Source organism: Oryctolagus cuniculus, chromosome 7 (genome assembly GCF_051225735.1).
Source record: "Oryctolagus cuniculus isolate XC-2025 breed Fujian yellow rabbit chromosome 7, ASM5122573v1, whole genome shotgun sequence".
NCBI lineage: Eukaryota > Metazoa > Chordata > Mammalia > Lagomorpha > Leporidae > Oryctolagus > Oryctolagus cuniculus.
The window spans coordinates 120,263,761-120,285,123 of NC_142873.1; the positions used below are offsets into that span (position 1 = coordinate 120,263,761).

General features: G+C 50.2%; 1 long non-coding RNA gene across 3 annotated transcripts; it reads left to right on the forward strand.

Moving 5' to 3' along the window:
- The first annotated feature begins 783 nt into the window (after positions 1 to 783).
- On the forward strand, positions 784 to 20,671 carry LOC103350179 (uncharacterized). Of its 3 annotated transcripts, none has more exons than XR_016237357.1 (3): positions 784 to 1,309; positions 9,982 to 10,135; positions 20,301 to 20,671. It is a non-coding gene; the product is annotated as an uncharacterized LOC103350179 (long non-coding RNA). The 3 variants fall into 3 exon arrangements; XR_016237358.1 differs by lacking the exon at positions 20,301 to 20,671 and adding an exon at positions 14,333 to 14,457; XR_016237356.1 differs by lacking the exon at positions 20,301 to 20,671 and adding an exon at positions 10,878 to 12,043 and having other exon boundaries at positions 785 to 1,309.
- Positions 20,672 to 21,363: the final 692 nt, after the last annotated feature.

Genomic DNA, 21,363 nt, shown 5'->3' on the forward strand with positions numbered 1-21,363 from the left:
TCCCCGGCAAGCCTCTAGGCTTTCTTCCCGCCAAATATTCAGGAACGCTCTGTTAGGGGCCACAGTGCTTCTGCCTTCCCCTCCTCGTTGTGCCCTTGTGTGGTTGCTTCTCCAACTCCTCCCAGCACAGCCTGTCTTCAAGGCACCAATACTCCCAGGCGCATGCCTAGAAAAGCCCCAATTTCGTTGTTCTCCTCTGCCTCACCCACACTCTGTTGTTTTCATTTGAAAAGCAGAGAGAGAGAGATCTTCCATCCTTTGGCTCACTCCCAAAATGCTCACCACAGTGGCGTCTGGGGCTGGGTCAGGCAGAAGCCAAGAGCCTGGAACTCAATCCAGGTTTCCACGTGGGTGAAAGGGACCCAAGTAACTGAGCTGTCACTCTCTGCTCCCCTGGGGTGCAGCATTAGCAGCAAACTGGAATAGAGCACAGAGCAAGGACTGGAACCCAGGGCTCCTGATCTGGGATGGGGATGTCCAGACTGCTGCCAAACGCCTGGCCCTCGGTCTTCTTTACATGGTGGACTCCTACTTACCCTTCAAAACCTAGCCACACTGGCCCCTCAGGGAAGTCTTCTGAACCTCACCAGGCAGAAGTAGTTGCCGCCTCCTTGTTCCTCCAGGAATTTACTCGAAATCTGTTTCCATACTGATTTTTCAAAACATCCTTCGTTAGAAGTAAACAGGACTCCCTAGCTCTGCACAGAGCCCAGCAGACCATGGGTGAATGAATGAATGATTGCAGGAAACTGATTTTCGGCTGGAGTCACTTGGTTCCTATTTTCCAGGTCAGTGAGACTGAAAATTCCCTTTAGATAGGGTTTCTGACTCACTTCCGTGTTCTCCAAAGTCACGCCAGAGCACCCAGCGGCCAACGAAAAAGCGCCCTAAGGAGTGACCATAATCAGGGACCCCCGCCCGCAGTTCAGGGAGCAGCTCAGAGCCTCGGGGACCTCCAGGGGCCGCGGCAGGGGCACAGCGTTGGGGAGCCGGGCGCCACCTGCCACACATGACTCCCGCTTCCTGCTCCGGCCAGAACGGCGTTGCCATGGAGACGACCCTGCCCCTCAGCCCGCCGGCCCTCACGGCCTCTCAGGAGGGCAGCGGTGCATGGCGACTCTTCGGCCCCTCGCCCACCTCCTCATCTACGTACTCGCCTATTCCTGCGTTTACTCGTGTTTGTACTTGTTCATTTATCTTATCAGCATCCTTGTAGAGGACTGGGCAAGGTGAGACCCGGGACGGCTGGCCTTTGGCCTAGGAGGGCTTGAGGGGCCGAGTCTCTGCCTTTTTCTGGAAGGATCCCAAGGTAAGAGCAGCGGCCACGGCAAGAGGCGGGCAGGGCAAGGCCGAGTCCACACACTGTGGCGCAGGCTGGCGGGCTCCGGGGGGCGCGCGGCCACGGGGGCAGGCCCGGCTCTGGGGAGCTGGCCGGGCCAGGCCGTGGGCGGGAGGAGTGTGGTGTGGCCAAAGGCGGCCAGCGAGGAGCTCTTGGGGATCTGGGGGGCGCACTTCGACACCGGCACCCCGCTGGGAGAGGGGGCCATGCGCTTCCTCTGCGGCTGCCTCGGTACTGTCCGCCTGCTCCCAGTGCCTGGTGGAGACTGTCCAGGTCCAGTGCGCGTGCGCAGGCCGCAAGCCCACTGCCCCCAGGCCGAGTGGCTGGCCGACACCCTGGTGAGCACTGCATAGACTAGCTGTGTCCCGCCCGCTCAGTGCTGCCGCTCGCTCAGAACAAGAAGCAGCGGGCCTGGGGCGTCCTGCAGGGGCTAGGAGGGCGTGCGGCGCTGTAGTAGACCCGCTGGGGGTTCTACAGACTTCACGGAGGACAGCCACTCGAACGATAGCCTCTGTCCAGCCACCTGCCACCTGCCGCGTCCCGGAGACCTCAACTCCCTGAAGAAACAGGAGTAGGCAAGGACTTGTGACCCGTGGCCCCGGGCACTGCAAGCCAGCAGTGCTGGTGTGTGTAAAATGTCACCACCTTTGGGACTAGTGGCTGCCTGTGCTTCCCAAGTTCTCTGAAGATTCATTTATTTATTTATCTATCAAGGCAGAGCGCACTTGCGCGCGAGAGGGCGTCCATCTGCTGGTTCACTTTCCAAATGGCCTCAACAGCCAGGGCTGGGCCAGGCCAAAGCCAGGAGCCAGGAACTCCATCTGAGTCGCTCATGCGGGTAGCAGGAGCCCAAGCACTTGGCTGTCCCCTACTGCCCTCCCAGGCGCATTATCAGGGGGCTGGATTGGAAGTGGAACAGCCAGGACTCCAAACTGTGGTCTGATACAGGGTGCTGGAGTCCCAAGGCAGCCTAATCCACTGCACTGCTGTGTGGGCCCCGATTCCTTCTTTAGGCAACCCAAGAGGGTTGCAAGCGTTTCCTTGGGGGTTGGAACCATTCTCTTTGGGGAATCAACATGGTCCGCTTTAACTCAGTCCGTTTTCAACAATAATAAGGAAAAATTCTTATCAGGAAGTCATGTTGGGTAATTTAGCATGTCTAAACTCCTCTGGTCTCCGTTTCAGTGGGAGTTGTCCCCACATAACTAGCAAAGAGCTTACAGATGAGGCTGTGAGGTCAGCACAGCTGAATGGATTAGGGAGCAAAAAGAGATTCTGGCACACGGTGTTCAGCTCGGTAGACACCGAACACCTAAACAGATGAAGGGCTTGTCGAATATTTCCTGTTCGTGCCCATTACAGGTAAAAATTAGTAATAGTTCTGACTTGTACTACCAGGGAGCTTAGAATGAATTCACCATTTTCAGAGACGTGGGACGGCCCACCTGGTCTCATTTTGCCCTGTCCCCTCCGACCCTGCTGTTGCTGATTAGAACACCCTCTCTCCAGGAAGTGCTACAATTGGATCAATGTGGAAAGCCAAAATGAGATGAAGGCCAGGCTCAGGGAATAAATATGTAAAGAAAAGCCTCTGTTCTCTAAAGATTTCTTTTGTATAACTGGGCTTTCAACAGCCATACATCCAAAGACCATACCACCCTGACTTTAAAAAAAAAAAAAAAAAAAAAAAAGCAGTGATTTTTTTGTTGAGTATTAAAGAATGGTGTGGGTGACTTTGGGAAAAAAATCTTACTTTAATGTAACAAATGCCATTCAGTTAATTTTTGTAGATGTTTCAGTGATCTTGACAATGACTGAAGTTCATAAAATTTGCTGAAGTTAAAAGGTGCGTTTTCAGCCGGCGCCGCGGCTCACTAGGCTAATCCTCCGCCTTGTGGCGCTGGCACACCGGGTTCTAGTTCTGGTCGGGGCACCAGATTCTGTCCTGGTTGCCCCTCTTCCAGGCCAGCTCTCTGCTGTGGCCCAGGAGTGCAGTAGAGGCTGGCCCAAGTGCTTGGGCCCTGCACCCCATGGGAGACCAGGATAAGTACCTGGCTCCTGGCTTCGGATCAGCGCGGTGCGCCGGCCGCAGCGCGCCAGCCGCGGCGGCCATTGGAGGGTGAACCAACAGCAAAGGAAGACCTTTCTCTCTGTCTCTCTCTCTCACTGTCCACTCTGCCTGTCAAAAAAAAAAAAAAAGTGCATTTTCATTCTCTCTGTAGCCTTCCCATCTCTGAGAGTATAAGATCATTGAAAGTCTGTCAGTTAAAGATGTTTGCAAAATGTGAATAAGAAATACACCTCCATGTGGTATTTTATGTAATTTAGCAACATGTCACATGACTGCCTTCCCTGGTATTCAACTAGACTACAAGCTCAGAGTGTTAGTTAGTCTTTGTTAATTTCATAATAGTAAACTGTTTAATAGCTCACAGAAGTTAGATCCAAGCTCTTGTCCTCCTGGAGAGAGAAGAATTCCAAGTGGAGTTGTGATATGGTGCCCAAGTGAGAGCAGGATTTATGTAAAAGTGAGAGGGTAGATGGACATTGACGCGTGAGTGTGGCCACCCCGCACTGAGCAATCCTCCTTGTCCTGTATGGACCAGAGGGCTGCCTATGAGGAGGGAGAGGCAGCCAGAGCAGACCGCGAGGCGTGCTCAGTGGCAGCAAGAGCTCTCCCCAGGTGCTCAGCCTCTTGTTGGAGTTAGGGGTGGGCTCTTAGCAGGCGTAAGCCTGCTGGGGTCTTTAGCACCTCCACGTGGAGTTGAATTTCCATGTGGTCACCACAGAGTCCCCTCCTTCCAGGCCCAGATAAGACACAGGTGCATCCTGGGAAGGTGGGCATTTTAGATTGTCGGGTGAAGGAATAAAATTACATTCCAGCTCACTAAGACATAACTCCCTGCCTGGCTACCCTATCATAGTGTCTGGATGTAAGTATGTTTGGCCTGTCTTGATTGGGTAATAGAGAACTTGACAAGAAAACATCAGTGTTTGTGAATGAGATGGAATGAAATGTGTTTCTATTTGGTGCTCTTATTTCGCTTATTTGAGGGGAGGATCATTACCTGTTGTTAAGACGCTCTAACTTTCCTCAGGAGGTTAGCTTCTGAGTTTGTTGAAAAGCAAAGTTCTGGGGCTGGTGTTGTGGTTCAATAGGTTAAGGGGTTGCCTTTGCTGCTGGCATCCCAGATGAGCACTGGTTTGGATCCAGGCTGCTCCACCTCCAGTCTAGCTCCCTGCTAGTGTGCCTGGGAAAGCAGTATTTGGGCCCCTGCCACTCACATGGAGACCCGGATGGAGTTCCAGCTTCCTAGAATTTCCTGGCCCATGGCTGTTGCAGCCCATGTGGGGAGTGAACCAGCAGATGGAAGATCTCTCTTGGTCTCTCCTTCTGTCTGTGTAACTCTGCCTTTCAAATAGATAACTAAATTGTTTTTTTTTTTAAAGAGAAACTTTCTCAGTGAAAGAGAGATAAATTTAATAGGACATAGGTGTGCAGATTCATTTGCGCAAAAATTTTATTTATTTATTTATTTATTTGACAGATAGACAGTGAGAGGGAGAGACAGAGAGAAAAGGTCTTCCTTCCGTTGGTTCACTCCCCAAATGGCTGCTACCGTCGAAGCTACACCGATCCGAAGCCAGGAGCCAGGTGCTTCCTCCTGGTCTCCCATGCGGGTGCAGGGCCCAAGCACTTGGGCCATCCTCCACTGCACTCCTGGGCCACAGCAGAGAGCTGGACTGGAAGAGGAGCAACCAGGACTAGAACCCAACGCCCATATGGGATGCCAGCACCGCAGGCGGAGGATTTACCAAGTGAGCCACGGCGCCGGCCCCTGTGCAAAAATTTTAACATAAAGATATTCCCATCTAGTACTGTTTTGTAAATGATTGTAGCGAGTTTCTTTCATCACTAGCTGATTAAATGGAGTACTTTCTATCAGTGATTTAGGAAATTGCTGCAAAACCTTGGCTTTCAAGATAGTAAGAGCTCATTTGCTCTGGCCTGTGGTATTTCATGATTGTGCTGTTGATAACACCAGAGAATTTTTGCGTTATACACAGCGTCTGTTTAGAGAAGTATCATCTATGGAGAACCATATGGCGTGGATTCTGGCTGCCACGAGTGTGGTGATGAAGATGGGTTTCCTTAATTTGAGTCAGCGGTTTCCATGTTCAGGCCCTGTGTTTCTGTTCACGTTTTTATTGGTGGCTTACAAATGTCTGAAAATACAGCCCGACAGTCGCTGCCGATAAAGAATGAAGGATGATTTAAATCAAGACAACATGAGTTCAGAACACTGCGGACTTCTAGTCCCTGTTCCTCTGGGACAATCCAGCCCCTGTCCCCTGCTGTACCTATGTGGAGACTGGAAATGAAGGACTGCAGAGCTGTAGACAGAGAGGAAAGAGCAGAGGCAGGACCGCCTCCGCCCTCCCTCGGTTTGCCCGAAAGCAGAGGGACCCTGTCCCCTCCCCTCCTACCAGAGAAATCAGGTTACCCCCCAGTGACAACGACTGGCCTGAGCTGGTACCAGAGGACTCTAAGGCAGCTTTAAACACAAGCCCTTACCCACCCTTTACATGCCTTCCCCCAGCTCCAGGTGCTGTGGCACAGTGGGTTAAAGCTATGGCCTACAATGCTGGCATCCTGTATTGGCACCAGTTCGAGTCTCAGCTCTTCCATTCCAGTAGCTAATGTGCTTGGGAAAGCAGTAGAGGATGTCCCGAGTCCTGGGGGCCCAGACCAGGGAGAAGTTCCTGGCTGCTGACTTTCAGCCGGGCCCAGGAGTGAATTAGCAGATGGAAGATCTCTCTCTCTCTCTCGCTCTCTCTCTCTCTCTCTGTCTTTCTTTTCTTTTCTTTTCTTTTTAAAATGTTTATTTTATTTATTTGAAAGGCAGAGTTACAGAGAGAGGTAGAGAAATAGAGACAGAGAAAGAGAGGTCTTCCATCTGCCGGTTCCTTCCCCAAATGGCCACAATGGCCAGAGCTGGGCCAATCCGATGCCAGGAGCCAGGAGCTTCTTCCAGGTCTCCCACAGGTGCAGGGGCCCAAGGACTTGGGCCATCTTCTGTTTTCCCAGGCCATAAGCAGAGAGCTGGATCTGAAGATGAGCAGCCAGGACATGAACTGGCACCTATATGGCATGCTGGCGCCACAGGTGGAGGCCTAACCTACTACACCACAGCACCTGCCCCAACAAACATCTTTTAATTCCATATTCCACAAAATTCTTGGTGCACCCTCAGATGGGGATATTCTGCATCTGTAATTAGCTCTCTCTCTATGTGTGAAATCGTGCATATCTATTAGAATTCTCAAAGCCAAAGTATACATCTGGTAGTTAGGCATTTTATGTTCATTTTCTTCTATCTCATCAGTTCTTGAAGTAGTCCATTTTATATGCAGCTTGTCAGAGTGTTGGCTAATAAGTGAAGCATGTCGAATCAAAGTCCACATTTTCCTCATGACTCTAGTTCAGCACCTCGTTATATGACTATCCTTTCTGTAAGTTGTTTTTTGTGTACCTCAAAATTATTTCTAACCAATTTTCTGTTTGTTCTACAAAATGTTCCTAGTTTTTCACCAATGGAAAGTTTGTAATGTGTTGCAACTGTGGGAAACCGATGGCATAACTGCTCAGCCGTAATCAAACTGCAAAATACCTAATCTGTAAGTCTTTGTCCACACCAGGTGGACGCCAGTGTCCTAACTTGAAGGCGCTGATCATAAACAGGGAACTCTGGGTTTGCCATTTCAACAAGAGGCTTTATCTGTCACATTTCCTATTTTTCCCCTCTAATCTTTAGTTCCCACAGCTAAGGAAGCTGATTTTAGGCTGTTTATCTTTCCCCCCAGGTGGTGATTAAAGCAGCTTTCTCAAGTATATGACATTAATTTCACGTTAGAGCTGTAATCTCTTGCATTGATCTGTCCTTTCAGCAGTGAATAAAGGGAGGAGGTAAAAGCTCAAAAACAAAGGCCAGTGCCACGTGATAAAGACTGGAAAGAACTGGGCTGTTAATGTTAGCAGCATTGTTCCTTGCTGCACAAAGTGCATTTAGAAAGTGTTTCTTTTGAGCCTTTCAAAGGCAAGGAAAATCTCAGAAGTCAGAGATCACATTTTGATAGGCAGTCCTTCAGTTACAGGATGCTTGTTTTCGGCGGTCTTAAAGATCAATTATTTTCTGTTACAGATTTATTTATTTACTTGAAATGCGGGGGGGGGGGGGCTTTTCCATCTGCTGGTTGACTCCCCAAATGGCTGCAACAGCTTACGCTGGGGCCAGGAACTCTATCCGGGTCTCCCATGTGAGTGGCAGGGGCCCAACTACTTGAGTCATCTTCCGCTGCTTTCCCAGAGGCCTTAGCAGGGAGTTAGACTGGAAGTGGAGCAGCCAGGACCTAAACTGGTACTCATGTGGGATGCTGGTGTCTCAGGTGGCAGCTTAACCCTCTGTAGCACAGTGCCAGCACAAAGATCAATTATTTTTTAAACCATGAGCAAAGAGCTGTTTGAAAGGAAATTTAAATTTCAACATCACTTCTATCACAATATCACCTATGATAATATGAGGAGTTAGGTTAATAGGCAGTTATGTCAGGCTCCTGTGGGAATGCGAAAAGGGGCAGAATCCCTTTTAGAGTGGATGAAGTGCTTGCTTCTTCCCAAAGGCAGCCTTTATTAACACGTAGTTTTATTATGAAAATAGGCTAGGCAGGGTTGTCAATTCCAGCCCTCTAATTGATTATTAGTCCAGCCCTCTGATTGGTTGTTATTCCAGCCACCTGATTGGTTGTTATTCCAGCCCTCTAATTGGTGCTAGCCATTACTCTGCCCTTTCCTGATTGGCTAAATCTAGGTAGCCATTTTTGTGCCTAAAAAGAGAGGGTTCCCCCAAGCTTCCTGGGCAACCCCTCCCCTGGAGTCCTCCTCCTGACTACACAGCAGGAGGTTTTTCTCTTTCAGTATCTGTCTCTGTCTTCTGTCCCTATCTGCGCGGAAATTCTTCTTTGACATCAGAGACCACTGATCACTGTCCTGTAACAATATCATGTATAGTAATTAGATAATGTTATTAATCTTTTTGTCTTGAATTCCATTTGGGTGGGGGGGGGTCGGTGAGTAGGGAGAATATTGACAATGCAACTTTAACTAGATTTGTATGTATGTGTATGTGTGTGCCGTAGCACACTAGCACTTCAGTGACAGTTTTCAGAATTTTCACCACATTCTGCCTATTCTGCATGGGCCACAGTCTGTAACGCTACCGATCAACATGTACCTCCTGCCAAGATGGTGGTAGGCCCAAGTTTTGTGATGTGCATAATACTTGGACCCTGCTCCATGGAGTTTACTGTCTGGTAGGAGAAACAAAGTACAGATGTGCAGGGTGCTGCAAAGAAACCCAGAGTGTTGTAGGGTTGTAGACCTGAGTGATGTCTAAGGTGAGACCTGGAGGCTAAGGAGGGGTTAGACTGGCAGACGGGAGTCCCAGGGCAGCTGGAGGCGGCTGGAGCTTCTTCGGTCTGGGGTAAGGTCTGGCTGGAGCCCTCCCATGCTGAGAGGGCGAGGAGAGGTGAAGCCGTGAAGCAAAGGGGAGGGCCCCCGGGCTGAGTTCTCATCCATGGTGTGGAGTTTTTAGAGTGCTCTTAGAATTCTTCAGAATTCTCTGAAGGGCTCTAAGCGTGGAATGGCCTTCAGGTTGCTCTGCGGAGAGAAATGGAGTATGGGGGAGAGCTCCGTAAGAATGTTAACGTGACCCAGCTGAAAGAGAAGGGGAGCCGGGACCGGGTTGGTGACATTGGGGTGTTAAAGCGCCCTGAGATGTCAGTGGCAGAAACAGCCCTCCTGTCCATCAGGGGCTCGGTGTAGAAACCACTGTGGTAGGTGCTCACCCGTGCAGTGCGTTGTGCAACCACAGGAAGCAGTGGAGTACTGACGTGTGCCACAGCTGGAATGAACCTCAAAATCGCTCTTCTGCAGGCCGGCCTTGCGGCACGGTGAGCTAAGCTGCCGCATACCTGTGAGCGCTGGTTCAAGTCCCGCTGCTCTGCTTCTGAGCCAGCTCTCTGGTAACGTACCTGGGAAAGCAGCAGAAGGTGGCTCAAGTACCTGGAGGGAGCTCCTGGCTCCTGCCGTTGGCCTGGTCAGCCCCAGCCACTGCAGCCATCTTGGGGAGTGAACCAGCAGATAGTAGATCTCTCTCTGTCTGTCACCCTCTCTCTGTAGCTCTTTCAAATAAATAAATAAATCTTTTAAAAAATCATGAGGTAGTTTATTCAGAGTAGGTCAAAAGTAGGAACAACCCAAATGTAAATCAATTAATGAAGGGGTAAAAATGTCATCTGTGCATATAATGGAATATTTTTTTGCCATAAAAGGAAATTACTATTTGCCATTAAAGGAAATAAAATACATGCTACAGCAGCATGGATAAACCTTGAAATCAGTATGCCAAGTGAAAGAAACCAGACTCACAAAGCCATATATTTTCTGATTGCATTTATGTGAAATATTCAGACTAAGCAAACTCACGGGAACAGAAAGGACGCTGGTGCCAGGGGCTGAAGTGGTGGGTGGGGTAGAAGGGAGGGACGGGGAGTGACTACTAATGGGACCGGGTTTCTTCTAGGGTGATGAAAGTCTTCTGGAACTTGCACTAAAAGTCGCTCGACTGTACACTTCGCAGGAGTGAAGGTCTGGTTTGTGAACGAGCTCTCAGTGAGGCTGCCGCGCGGTACCACGGGACTCTGAAATGCACGTCTAGGATCTCCTTCTTCCTTAAGGTACAGCCCCTCCCTTTGTCTTCCTCAAGCAAGCTAAGACCACGGCTGCAAGAGTAGACTGCTGCCTGTGACACGGTCGCAGTAAATGCCTTACTAACGAGCAGGAACAGCACCCCTTGTAGTACAGGTGGAAGCTGCCTCTGAGGAGCGGCTGATTTCCCAGTCCCTAGTGAAGCAGACATCGGAAATGGAGAACCACTCCCCTGCCGGAGAAGCTGGGCTCGCACCAGCTTTGCCCCTTACTCTAAAGGAGGAAAGAGGAGCAGATGGATTTTGAGAAGAGCAGGTGTGTTAGAACATACCAGAAAATCGCAGTCAGCCACACTGTTCCGGAAGTTGTGGTTTTATTTAACTAACTGCAAGGTAACCAGAAATACTCTGTTTTCCATTCTAGCCGAGTGTTTGTCTGCTTGCTTCTTTCTTGTGATAGCTGTACTGAGTGTTACCACTAATCCAGGGGTTTGCAAAGGCTCAGGGCCACCAGTTAGAAAAGTCAGTGCTTGTTGCACTATACCACAGCTAAAGAAGGTGTAGGGCTTTGGGTGGACGTGCACTGGCCCTAGACATGGTGGACATGGGTGTTGAGTATGTGCACGTGCTAGTTTGTTATTTTGTTATTTGCCCCTTTGCTAAAACACGGAGTGAAGGAAAAAAGTCTGCTTTGCTTTAAGATTATTTACTGGGGGGGGAGGGGAGCCAGCATTGTGACATAGTGGGTAAAGTCATCCCCTGCTCCCAGCAGCGCTGCCATCCCGTATGGGCGTCAGTTCATGTCCTGACTGCTCCACTTCCGATCCATGAACCAGTGCTAATGTGCTGCGGAAAGCAGTGGAGGATGGTCTGAGTGCTTGGGTCCCTACCACCTACGTGGGAGACCTGGATGGAGTTCCTGGCTCCTGGGTTCGGCCTGGCCCAGCCCCAGCGGTAGTGACCATTTGGGGAGCGAACCAGTGGATGGAAGACATCTCTCGGATTCTCTCTGTCTCTATCTGTCTCTCTCTCTCCCTCCCTCCCTTCCCAACTCTCGCTATAATTCTGCCTCCCAAATAAAATTAATCTAAAAATAAAGATTATCTACTGAGTATCTGCTACCCGGTCTAACCTCTCTTATGCTGGGTACCTTTGTATGACATCTTTCTGTGTTCTTGCTCTGTGGTTTGTATTGCAAAAACCATGATGTCACATGTAGACTGCTGTAGCCCTGTGAGTCACTGCAGTGATCCATGAGATGGCATTCCTAAATGATGTTCTCACACAGCAGTACGTCTTGCTCTCCTGCCAGAAGGAAGGAAACACATTTTTAGATTGGGTATTCCAGAAAGAGGGTCTGTAGGTTGAAAGAACTCTGGCCATTTGGAAGCTGGTAATTCACATGCACGTAATTGCTGGCTTCAGACCTGAATGGAAGCTGCTGACAGGGCGATTGTGCGCGTGTGAGAGGGCGGATGGAAACCTGGCGAGGAACCACAGCCTTTCAGCTCCGGTGCTGCTCCCGTTCTGGCTGCGGTTACATCTCAGTTCCAGACGGAGGGGTCGTCTCTGCTGTCAGTGTCTTACAAGCCAGTGTCGCCCCTCCCCCTTTACTAAGTTTGTAAGGCCTTTTTGTTGTGCTGGATCAGGTCCACTCATCTTATTTATCTGTGTTTTGAAACTTTTGTTGTTTAAAATCCTTACCTATGTCTGATAAATGCTGTTACTGATATTTATAGCAGCCATTTACGGTACCATAGGCATTTTACTATGTATTTTACATACAAGATATCATTTATTACAACCATCACAAGAGGCTAGTATTTGTCTAGTTTTTAGTGGCTTTTGTTTTTGTTTTGTTTTGTTTTGTTTTTGACAGCAAGCAACACAAAACCCAATGTCCACAGGCTAAACCATAAGCACTTTTGAATATCAGAGTTAGAGGGAAAAGAGAGAGAGAGAGAGAGAGAGAGAGAGAGAGAGAGAGAGATTCCATCTTGTGGTTCACTCCTCAAATGGCCGTAATGGCCAGGGCTGGGCCAGGCCAAAGCCAGGAGCCTGGAACTCTATCCTGGTCTCCCAAGTAAGAGACAGGAGCTCATGCACTTGGGCCATCTTCTGCTACTTTCCCTGGCACATTAGCAGGGAGCTGGATCAGAAGTGCAGCAGCTGGGACTCGAACCGGTGCTCATATGGGATGCCACCATTGCATGCAGCAGCTTAACTCGCTGTGCCACACACCAGCTCCAGGACATTTCTTGTTCTGGATGAACAAGGGTTGGTTCAGTAGATCAAGTTGTCCCAGAGGACCCGGGCTCTGCCATCATTGTTATGTCACTGAGGCTGCCCTTCATGTTCACACAGTGACTGTCAGCATATTGTGGGATGATGGAGGCAATCTCAGTTTTATCTCCTGCTGAAGAAGAGTTTCCACGTGGAAAGTGAGAAACCTCCTGCCACAGCAGTCAGGAGGGCAACTCCAAAGAAGCCTGCCAGTGCCAGCTCTTTTATACACAAAGTGGCTCTCTCTGGCCCCTTCCTGACAGTTAGATCCAGATGTTAACCAATCAGGGGAGGAGTAGAATAACAAACAGGAGACTGGAATAACAACCAATCAGAAGGCAAGGATAACAACCAGTGAGAGTCCTGAGCCTGGATCAATGCGCAGCTATTTTAGACTAGGCCTCCATCTTGTAACTCGGGCCTGAGCGGGCCCTGAACCCTAAGCCAAAAGCTCCTAAAAAAGAAAATAAAACTCCACTTATGATAAACTCTGCTAGCAACAGCCAATTAACAGAAAGCAGGGAAATACGCAAAGTTCCAGGTGTCTTTTCAGACAGTTAAGGTGATTGATAACATCCCCAAACCCTGCAGTTTGGCACATACACCCTAGCAGCTCGGACCCTAAACTTTAGCCAATCATAAAACAACAAGTATAAATTTAAAATATAAGCCTATCAGATGCCGTACAGCCGAACTTGTTTGTTCAACTGTATAAAAACCCTAACAACCTTACTGTAGGGGCCGCCGATCCAGCCCAGCTGTGCGTGGTGCGGACGTCGGTCCAAACTCGAGTTTGAAATAAAACTCTTACGCCTGCATCAGCCTCGGCTCCTGGTGGTCTTTATTGGTGGGAATCATACACTTCAGGTACAACACCAGAGAATTGAAAGTGTATGCTAATGAGGCATGCTATGTGATCCAATCAGGGTTAGTTTATTGGAATAACCTGTTGAGTCTGAGATCAAAAGTTACTGTGCTTCTGATCTCAGACTTAACAACATCTGGAGATTATGTTGTATAAGTACCCCCCACCCCACGTCACCCCCACCTCCACTCCTGGCTCTCCCTCCCTCTTGTTTCCCATTCCCTCAGGGCCCCTGGAGAGTTACATCATGTGTCTTTTCTTTGCTATGTTTTTCTTTCCTATCTGGGAACCCTTGGAATCCCTGCGAACAACACCAGACAGCATCCATGGGAGGCAGGGGGCAATGGCAAAGGGACTTTCTCATCACACGTCTCTCTTAGCAGAGAGGAGAATCTTTTCTAGGAGCTTCCAGCAGTCTCCCCAGCACACTACCTGGGCAGAATTGGGTCACATGCCTTCTTGCAGACCCAGCAGGGCAATCACCTACAGGAGTGGGGAACTTGGATCAATGCAGCTCATCTGTTGGGATCAGGCACCCTGTGACCTAATGGGGTTTTGTGAGTGCTGTTGCTGTTGACCAGGAAGAAGAGGGAAATGACTGTGGACAGCAACCAGGGACTACCTTCCCTTATTTCCCCTGTGTTACAGATGAGGAACTGGAGGCTCGGAGACATTAAGGGAGGTCAAACTGTATCGACAGAACCAGGATAAACCAGATCTGCCTGCCTCCAGAGCAATTTTCTGTCATGTTTCTTGCTTTCTGGCCTGGAACCTGCTATGAAGCAGAACTACTATAGATCATATCAACAGGGATTTATTACTCAGAGTGTCAGAAAGACTGTTCTCTAACAGTGACTAGTACATAATGAGAGCTCAAAGCCAGGAGTCTCTGGACAATGACAGATCCATGGATAGTGGGATGATTAAATATGTTTTTGCTATCATGCTCTGGAAAGGGAAAACCAGGTGAGAAAAAGGCACACAAAGAAGCATCTTAAAGCAAATGTTTATAACTTTTTTTTTTTTTGCAGGCATCCAGAGTCTTTTAATTCTGCCTTTTTTCCCTGTTCACTTTCCAGAAATAGCTGATTTCTTTCAAATGCTGTGCACTGGGCCATCAGATGAACTCATTTCAGAACCATTGCCTTTTTTTTTTTTTGGTCCCTTAAGAAAAGCATCAAGCATCTGATTTGCTGCTGATAAATTCTCTGTAAGTAGCACCGTAATTAAGGACACGTAAGCCAGTCTGTGTTTCCGAGAATACGGCTGGGCACATGCGCACCGTGTGGGAGGGGCCCATTGCATCCCAACCACCTCGTGTGGGCTTTGTGCAGTGACCACCCCCGCCCCTGGCTCTCTCCAGTACGCTCTCAGTTGCAGGCCACTGTCCATTCACCCCGTGTCCTTCACTGAGCCTGAGGCTCTGTCTGTCCTGTTCTAGGTGCTGGTCAGAAAAAATAAATGGCTCTCCCGCTGTGACTTCCCACCACCTGAGTCAGCCCTGGGGAGGGGAGGCAGAGTAGGCTGGTAAAACTGGGGACCGAAGAGGCACATAGGGGCAGGTCAGGCTGAGCATCCAGACCTGCCTCACTGCTCTCCTCCTGGAGTGCATGGATTTAGCGTTTCCTCGCCATGCCTCAGTTTCCTCATATGTAAAGTGGGGTGCCACAACATCTCCCTTGAAGCCTGATTGTGCACTAAGCCATAATTTATGTAAAACACATGGCATATCATAAAGGCTCAATATATTATGACACTTACTGCTATCAGCCCATTAGGAAGAAGTTGGCGGGCAAGGTTAGCATGGGAAGATTCAGCTTGTGTTATTGTTCCTGCGGTTGTCAGATACATATAGGATGTAGTTACTTTAAAAATTTTTAATGCCTCATGAAGTCGCTCCCCCTCTGTGGGCAACTCAGCATGGAGGAAAGTGGAAAGCAAGCAGCCCGGGGTGTTGTAAGCCTAGAAGCCGGCAGTGAGGACCCTGTCTCCCTCTGGCATCTATGCAGATGGTTTATTTTACAAATGTGTTTTTGGTATGGAAATCACTCTATGCAGACTTCTGTGTGCAAAATACAGCGTAAGAAAAATGGCCTTCTTGCCAAGGGAGATGGGCGCTGTTGGCTATTATCAAATGAAGTAGCAGCAAATTTAGATTTCTTTCCCTCCTGCTCTTTCTAACAATGTGCTGGGCGAGCGGATTTTTGGCACGTTGAACTGAGCTCTTTTGGCTTTCAATTGTGTGTTCTTGTGATGAAAGTGCTTATTGAAGCCTGTGGCTACTTTTGGAAGCCATGCTGACGTGTGTGGTGTTTAATTTAGCGTTTCACATCAGCACACCACCTCAAGTTAATAAAAGTGCTTATTTGAAAACCGCAGATGGCCTCACGTCTCGGGCTAGGCTGCCGGCCTGCACATACTTCCCACTCTCCTGGAAAGACTTGTGCTGACTAAGAGCCTTCATTTTCTGTTTTGGAGAGCCTTTTGTGTACGTCTTACCACGTGAACAGAATACGTGGACTACTGAAAGCCTGCTTCTCCCCTGGTGGGCCTGGGAAGAGAGCGCCCACTGCACAGGGCAGTGCTGTGCCAGCCGGGCCTGGTGTTCCTTCCCAGCTTCAATGCCTCTCCCCACTGCTCCTCACGTGACCTGAGATGGGGAGGTGAGGCAAAGGCAGCTCTTGGCACAGGCCTCTCCTCTTCCCGGCCTGGGGCTTTGTTTTCCTCTGACAAGCCCAGGAAACTACAACTCTCATCCATGGCCCTGCATTCCCCCTCTCCCTCCTCCTCCTCCCCCTCCTCCTCCTTCTTCCACTCTCTCTCTCTCTCTCTCTCTCTCTCGATTTATTTATTGGGGCTGGCACTGTGGTGTAGCGGGTAAAGCCACCACCTGCAGGGCCGGCATCCCATATGAGCGCCAGTTTGGGTCTTGCCTGCTCCGCGTCTGATCCAGCATTTTGCTGTGGCCTGGGAAAGCAGCAGCAGAAAGCCCAAGTGCTTGGATCCCTGCATCCGCGTGGGACACCTGGAGGAAGCTCCTGGCTCCTAGCTGCGTTCGGATTGGTGCAAGCTCTGGCTGTTACAGCCATCTGGGGGATGCACCAGCAGATGGAAGACCTCTCTCTCTCTCTACCTCTGCCTCTCTGTAGCTCTCCCTTTCAAACACATAAATTAATCTTTAAAAAACATTTATTTTTTTTTTTTTTTTTTTTTATTTTTTGACAGGCAGAGTGGACAGTGAGAGAGAGAGACAGACAGAAAGGTCTTCCTTTGCCGTTGGTTCACCCTCCAATGGCCGCCGCGGCCGGCGCGCTGCGGCCGGCGCACCGCGCTGATCCGATGGCAGGAGCCAGGAGCCAGGTGCTTTTCCTGGTCTCCCATGGGGTGCAGGGCCCAAGCACCTGGGCCATCCTCCACTGCACTCCCTGACCACAGCAGAGGGCTGGCCTGGAAGAGGGGCAACCGGGACAGAATCCGGCGCCCCGACCGGGACTAGAACCCGGTGTGCCGGCGCCGCTAGGCGGAGGATTAGCCTATTGAGCCGCGGCGCCGGCCCTAAAAAACATTTATTTATTTATTTATTTGGAGAACAAAGATTTAGAGAGAGAGAGACAGAGATCTTCTGTCTGCTAGTTGATCCCTCAAATGGCTGCAATGGCCAGGGCTGGACCAGGCCAGAGCCAGGAACCAGGAGTTCTTCCAGGTCTCTCACGTGGGTGCAGGGGCCCAAGCACTTGGGCCATCTGCTGCTGCTTCCCCAGGTGCATTAGCAGGGAGCTGGATGCCAGGCTGCAGGCAGACGCTTAAGCTGCTATGCCACGATGCCAGCCCCTCCTCTTCTCTTTTGTCTTTCCTTTCTATTCCACCAAAACACTTTTTTTTTTTTTTTGCCTCATCTTGAGTGTCTCAGGCTTCCTAAAGGAAATAGTCATTAATTTGGCAAAAGCAAAGTTCATTTTGAAGACATTTTTCAGAACCAAATCCACTGAGGGAAATCGACAAGCACAGCTTACCCTTACTGGACGTCACCTGTGCCCACGGAACACAAAGGACAGCGCCGCCTTTCCTCACTCCTTCTGTGTGTTCAGGCATGCACATTCACACCTGCACGCGTGCCTTTTTTCACTTGGACATCCTGCTACCCGCATGCCAGGCACTCAGGAACTCAAGAGTGAAAATAGTCCCAACCACGGAGGCGCCCAATGTGGGCGAGGCAGCCGTGTACAGGAAGTAAACTGGCACTGGGGCCTCAACGGCGGTCACCCCAGGGCATCAGCCTAGGGCATGCAAAGGCAGCATGGCCGGCTCCCGCACACTGTGGTCAAGCCAGCCTACTGGGGGCATTGCATCCCCGCAGGCCCTGGAAGCCAGAGCAGGTGTTTCCTGGATGGGTGTGGTGGGTGGGGCAAGGAGCCCAGGATGTACAGAGAAGGGAAAATACAGGGCCCAGCAGCCACAGCCCGCCAAAGACGGGGAGATTTTTCCAGTGGAGAAATTTCTTCTGAATGGAAACGCTTGCACCATTTCATGTATCCGTTTCCCCTCTTCTCTTTCTATTTCCACGACCTCATGTTAGGCTACCATGTCTGTCCAAACTCCAACTGCAGTCTGGAACTAGACTGCTTGCCTCTAGCTTCCTCCTCTGCCCCAGGAGAGAACATCATCACCCCTGCCCACCTGCACTGGGGCCACCAGCTCTCCCCACCCCCCTCTCCCAACCCTGGAGCCTGTGAGACCAGTTAGGACATTGTCCCCTTTGGCTGCTGGCATTGGTTATTTCCTGCTCACTGACCCACCCCACACTGCCTGTCAGGTCCCAGGCCTCAGGCCTGACCTGCCTGCCTCTACCTCCCCTCCTGTCCTCATGTCAGTCACACTAACCAGGATGACTGTCCCTCACTGGATCTTCATTTCAGCCCCTTGAGACTTAACATGCACCCCCCCCCTTTTAAAAAGATTTATTTATTTATTTGAAAGTCAGAGTTACACACAGAGAGAAGGAGAGGCAGAAAGAGAGAGAGGTCTTCCACCTGCTGGTTCACTCCCCAGTTGGCCACAATGGCCAGAGCTGTGCTGATCTGAAGCCAGGAGCCAGGAGCCTTCTCTGGGTCTCCCACGTGGGTGCAGGGGCCCAAGGGCTTGGGCCATCTTCTACTGCTTTCCCAGGCCACAGCAGAGAGCTGGATCAAAAGTGGAGCAGCAGGGACTTGAACCGGTGCCCATTTGGGATGCCAGCACTGCAGGCAGTGGCTTTACTGGCTATGCCACAGCACCGGCCCCATGGGTCCCTTTTTCTGCCTGCAGTCAGCTGTGCTCTCCCATCTGCCATGTTGGGTCAGGCACTAAACAAATGTTTTGCAATCCCAAGTTGTGGGTTCGAATCCTGGCTCAGACTTTAGACAAATTTTCAAGACTCAGTTTCCCCTGCTGTTCAAGATGACTGCCTCCCTTGCATACCTGTCCCTGGATTGACAGTGCCCAGTTACCTAGCTCCTGACAACAGGCAGTCCACAGACACTGGCACTGTTGACTTGCTGTAACTAACCTCCGTGTGGAACCCCAGCAGTGTGCCTGCCCCTCTGACTCAGCTCGAGGAGCATATGAACCAATGGGTCTGATGCTTTTGTAAACTGAAAAACCCCTTGGATGAAGCTAATTATTATTTGCATCTCTATTAACATATCCATTCTTTTTTGTTGTTGTTGTTCATTCATCCATTCATTCACTTAATGTTTGCTGAGTCCCCTAACATTCCCTGCTATGTCCTAAGCTCAGCTGGAGGATATCAAGACGAATTTGAAATTGCCCCCAAAGAGCACCTGGTGTCCTGGTGGACTCACACAGTGGGGCAGCCAAGTCTCAAACCAGGCAGTGGACCTGGGGCCAAGTTGGGAGCTGTGGACCAGAGGAGCACTGATTGTTTAGGGATGAGTCCCAGAAGAGAAACCCCATCCTGGGCTGGGAAGAGTGTGACGAGGCACACAAGGGCGTGACAGGTCCAGAAGACTGGGTCAGTCAGTTAGGGCTGGGGGCAGGAGGCCGCTTAGAGTGCAGGAAGCTGCAATGTCAGAGCAAGAAGCCGAGGGCACAGGGCTGTGGGCTAGAGGGAGGGAAAGTGATATGGGATGGGGTGCACCTGGGGAGACTGGGACAGGACAGGAGGACTGAGGTAGACAGCACCCACAAGGAAGGTTCTGAGTTTGGAGGGTGCCATGGGCCCCACTAGGCTGCTGGCCCTTGGAAGAGATGTTTTCAGTCATCTGTTGATTCTCCCACAGTCCTCTCATAGTTCAGGGAATCCAGAGGGAAGGCTCGGGATGGGAAACTTCAGAGACCCACAAGGAGAACTGCCACCCTGGACTATGCCTCACTGTGCCTCTCCCTCCCACCTGCAGGCAATAGAAGGGGCCGGGTTCTGCCCAGGAGTGACACCACCTTTAAGGTAACAATGAGAAGCAACAGGAGAATGGGGTTTGTGTTTCAGGAGTCCCCCTTTGAGTAGGTGGTGCCAAAATGCAAGAGGTTGTGGTATGAATTTGATAGGAAAGAAAAATATAGCAAAGAAAAAAACACACATGGTGTAATCTCCAGGAGCCCTGAGGGAGGTGGGGACTGGAGACCAGGGAAACAGACAATGTAATCAGAGGGACCTGAGAGCTCTGCTGCCTCTGAGCAAAACAGGCTACTCCAATGTCAGTTCCCTGATTGGTCCATGTAGCCTGCCTTATTAACATACACTTTCAGTTCTCTGATTGGCTGTTATCCCTGCCTTCTGGTTGGTTGTTATTCTGGCCTCCTGATTGGTTGTTATCCCTGCCCTCTGATTGGCTATTAGTCTCCTCCTCCTCTAATTGGTTAAATCTGTATCTGGTTTTCAGAAAGGGACAGAGAGAGGCACTCTGTGTATAAAAGAGCCAGCGCTGGTAAGGTTCTTTGGCAACTTCTTTCTTGGAGTCTATCTCCTGACTGCCACAGCAGGAGGGTTCTGGAGAACAACAAATTTCATTTTGCTCACTGTCTCTGTCCACATGGACATTTCTTCTTCAGCCCGAGACAAGAGCTGAGATCCAACAGTGGCACACTGAAGGGCAGGCAGCTGGAGGCGTGCAAGGGAGCTGGAAACAATTCACCCTAAAGGCTCCTCTTCCCCAGCCATGGAAAACCTGAAGGACAGGCTGGCAGCATGCGGGCGTGAACATAGACGTGGACTTGCTGAGTAGACAGGCTGCTGCAGGGTGCGTGGCTGTACATTGTCAAAGGCTCAGGATTGATGATGCTTTTTCTTCTCATACGTGGAGGAATGGGCGCCTGGGACAGAATCAAGGTCTCTCTGAATGCCCGGAAACCAGTCAGGCCTGGTACAACTCCTGCTGCCCTCGTTTGCAAAAATAAACACTTGAAAGTCTGCCCAGATTGTTGTAATCTTATTAATCTAACAAAGAGACTGGGGACTGCCTGAACCAGGGGATCCGCGTTTACTATGTAATTTGCAACAAACTGATAAACACACCCTTGCCTTGCTTGCTGAAAGCACGAAAACAGTAACAGAAGAGCAAAGACCTCAAAGGCTGGTTCCGGTTCCTGGCTAAATATTTGCCTGGTTCCCCCAGCCCTGGCCGCCCAGCCCCAGCCACCTCTGAGTTGGGGGAGCATGTGGCCTCCCGGGGCTGGGTGGCTCTGCAGTCGTTCCGGTGCCCTGGGGGGATTTCAGACCTGTCTCCCCTCTGACACCCTCTCATCATCCCTGAGGGTTCTGGAGGATAGAACCCCCAGCTACCCCTTCATCAGGAGGCCACCAGCTCTGCAAATCATCTCTGAGAGAGGTCTGAGCACCTGTGTTTCTTATCAGTGTTAAAATCCCAGTTTTTTATTTTAACAATAAATTATTTGAGAAACAGAGGAACAGGCAGACAGAAGAGCAGGTGAAGAACTCCCATTTGCATGTTCATTCCATAAGTGCCTGCAATGGCTCGGGCTGGGCCAGGCCTAGCCCAGCTGAAATCAGGAGCTCAGTCCAGGTCCCCACATGGGTAGCAGGAGCCCAAGTTCTTGAGCCATCACCACTACCTCTCAGGGTCTGCATTAGCAGGAAGCAAAAGTCAGGAGCTGG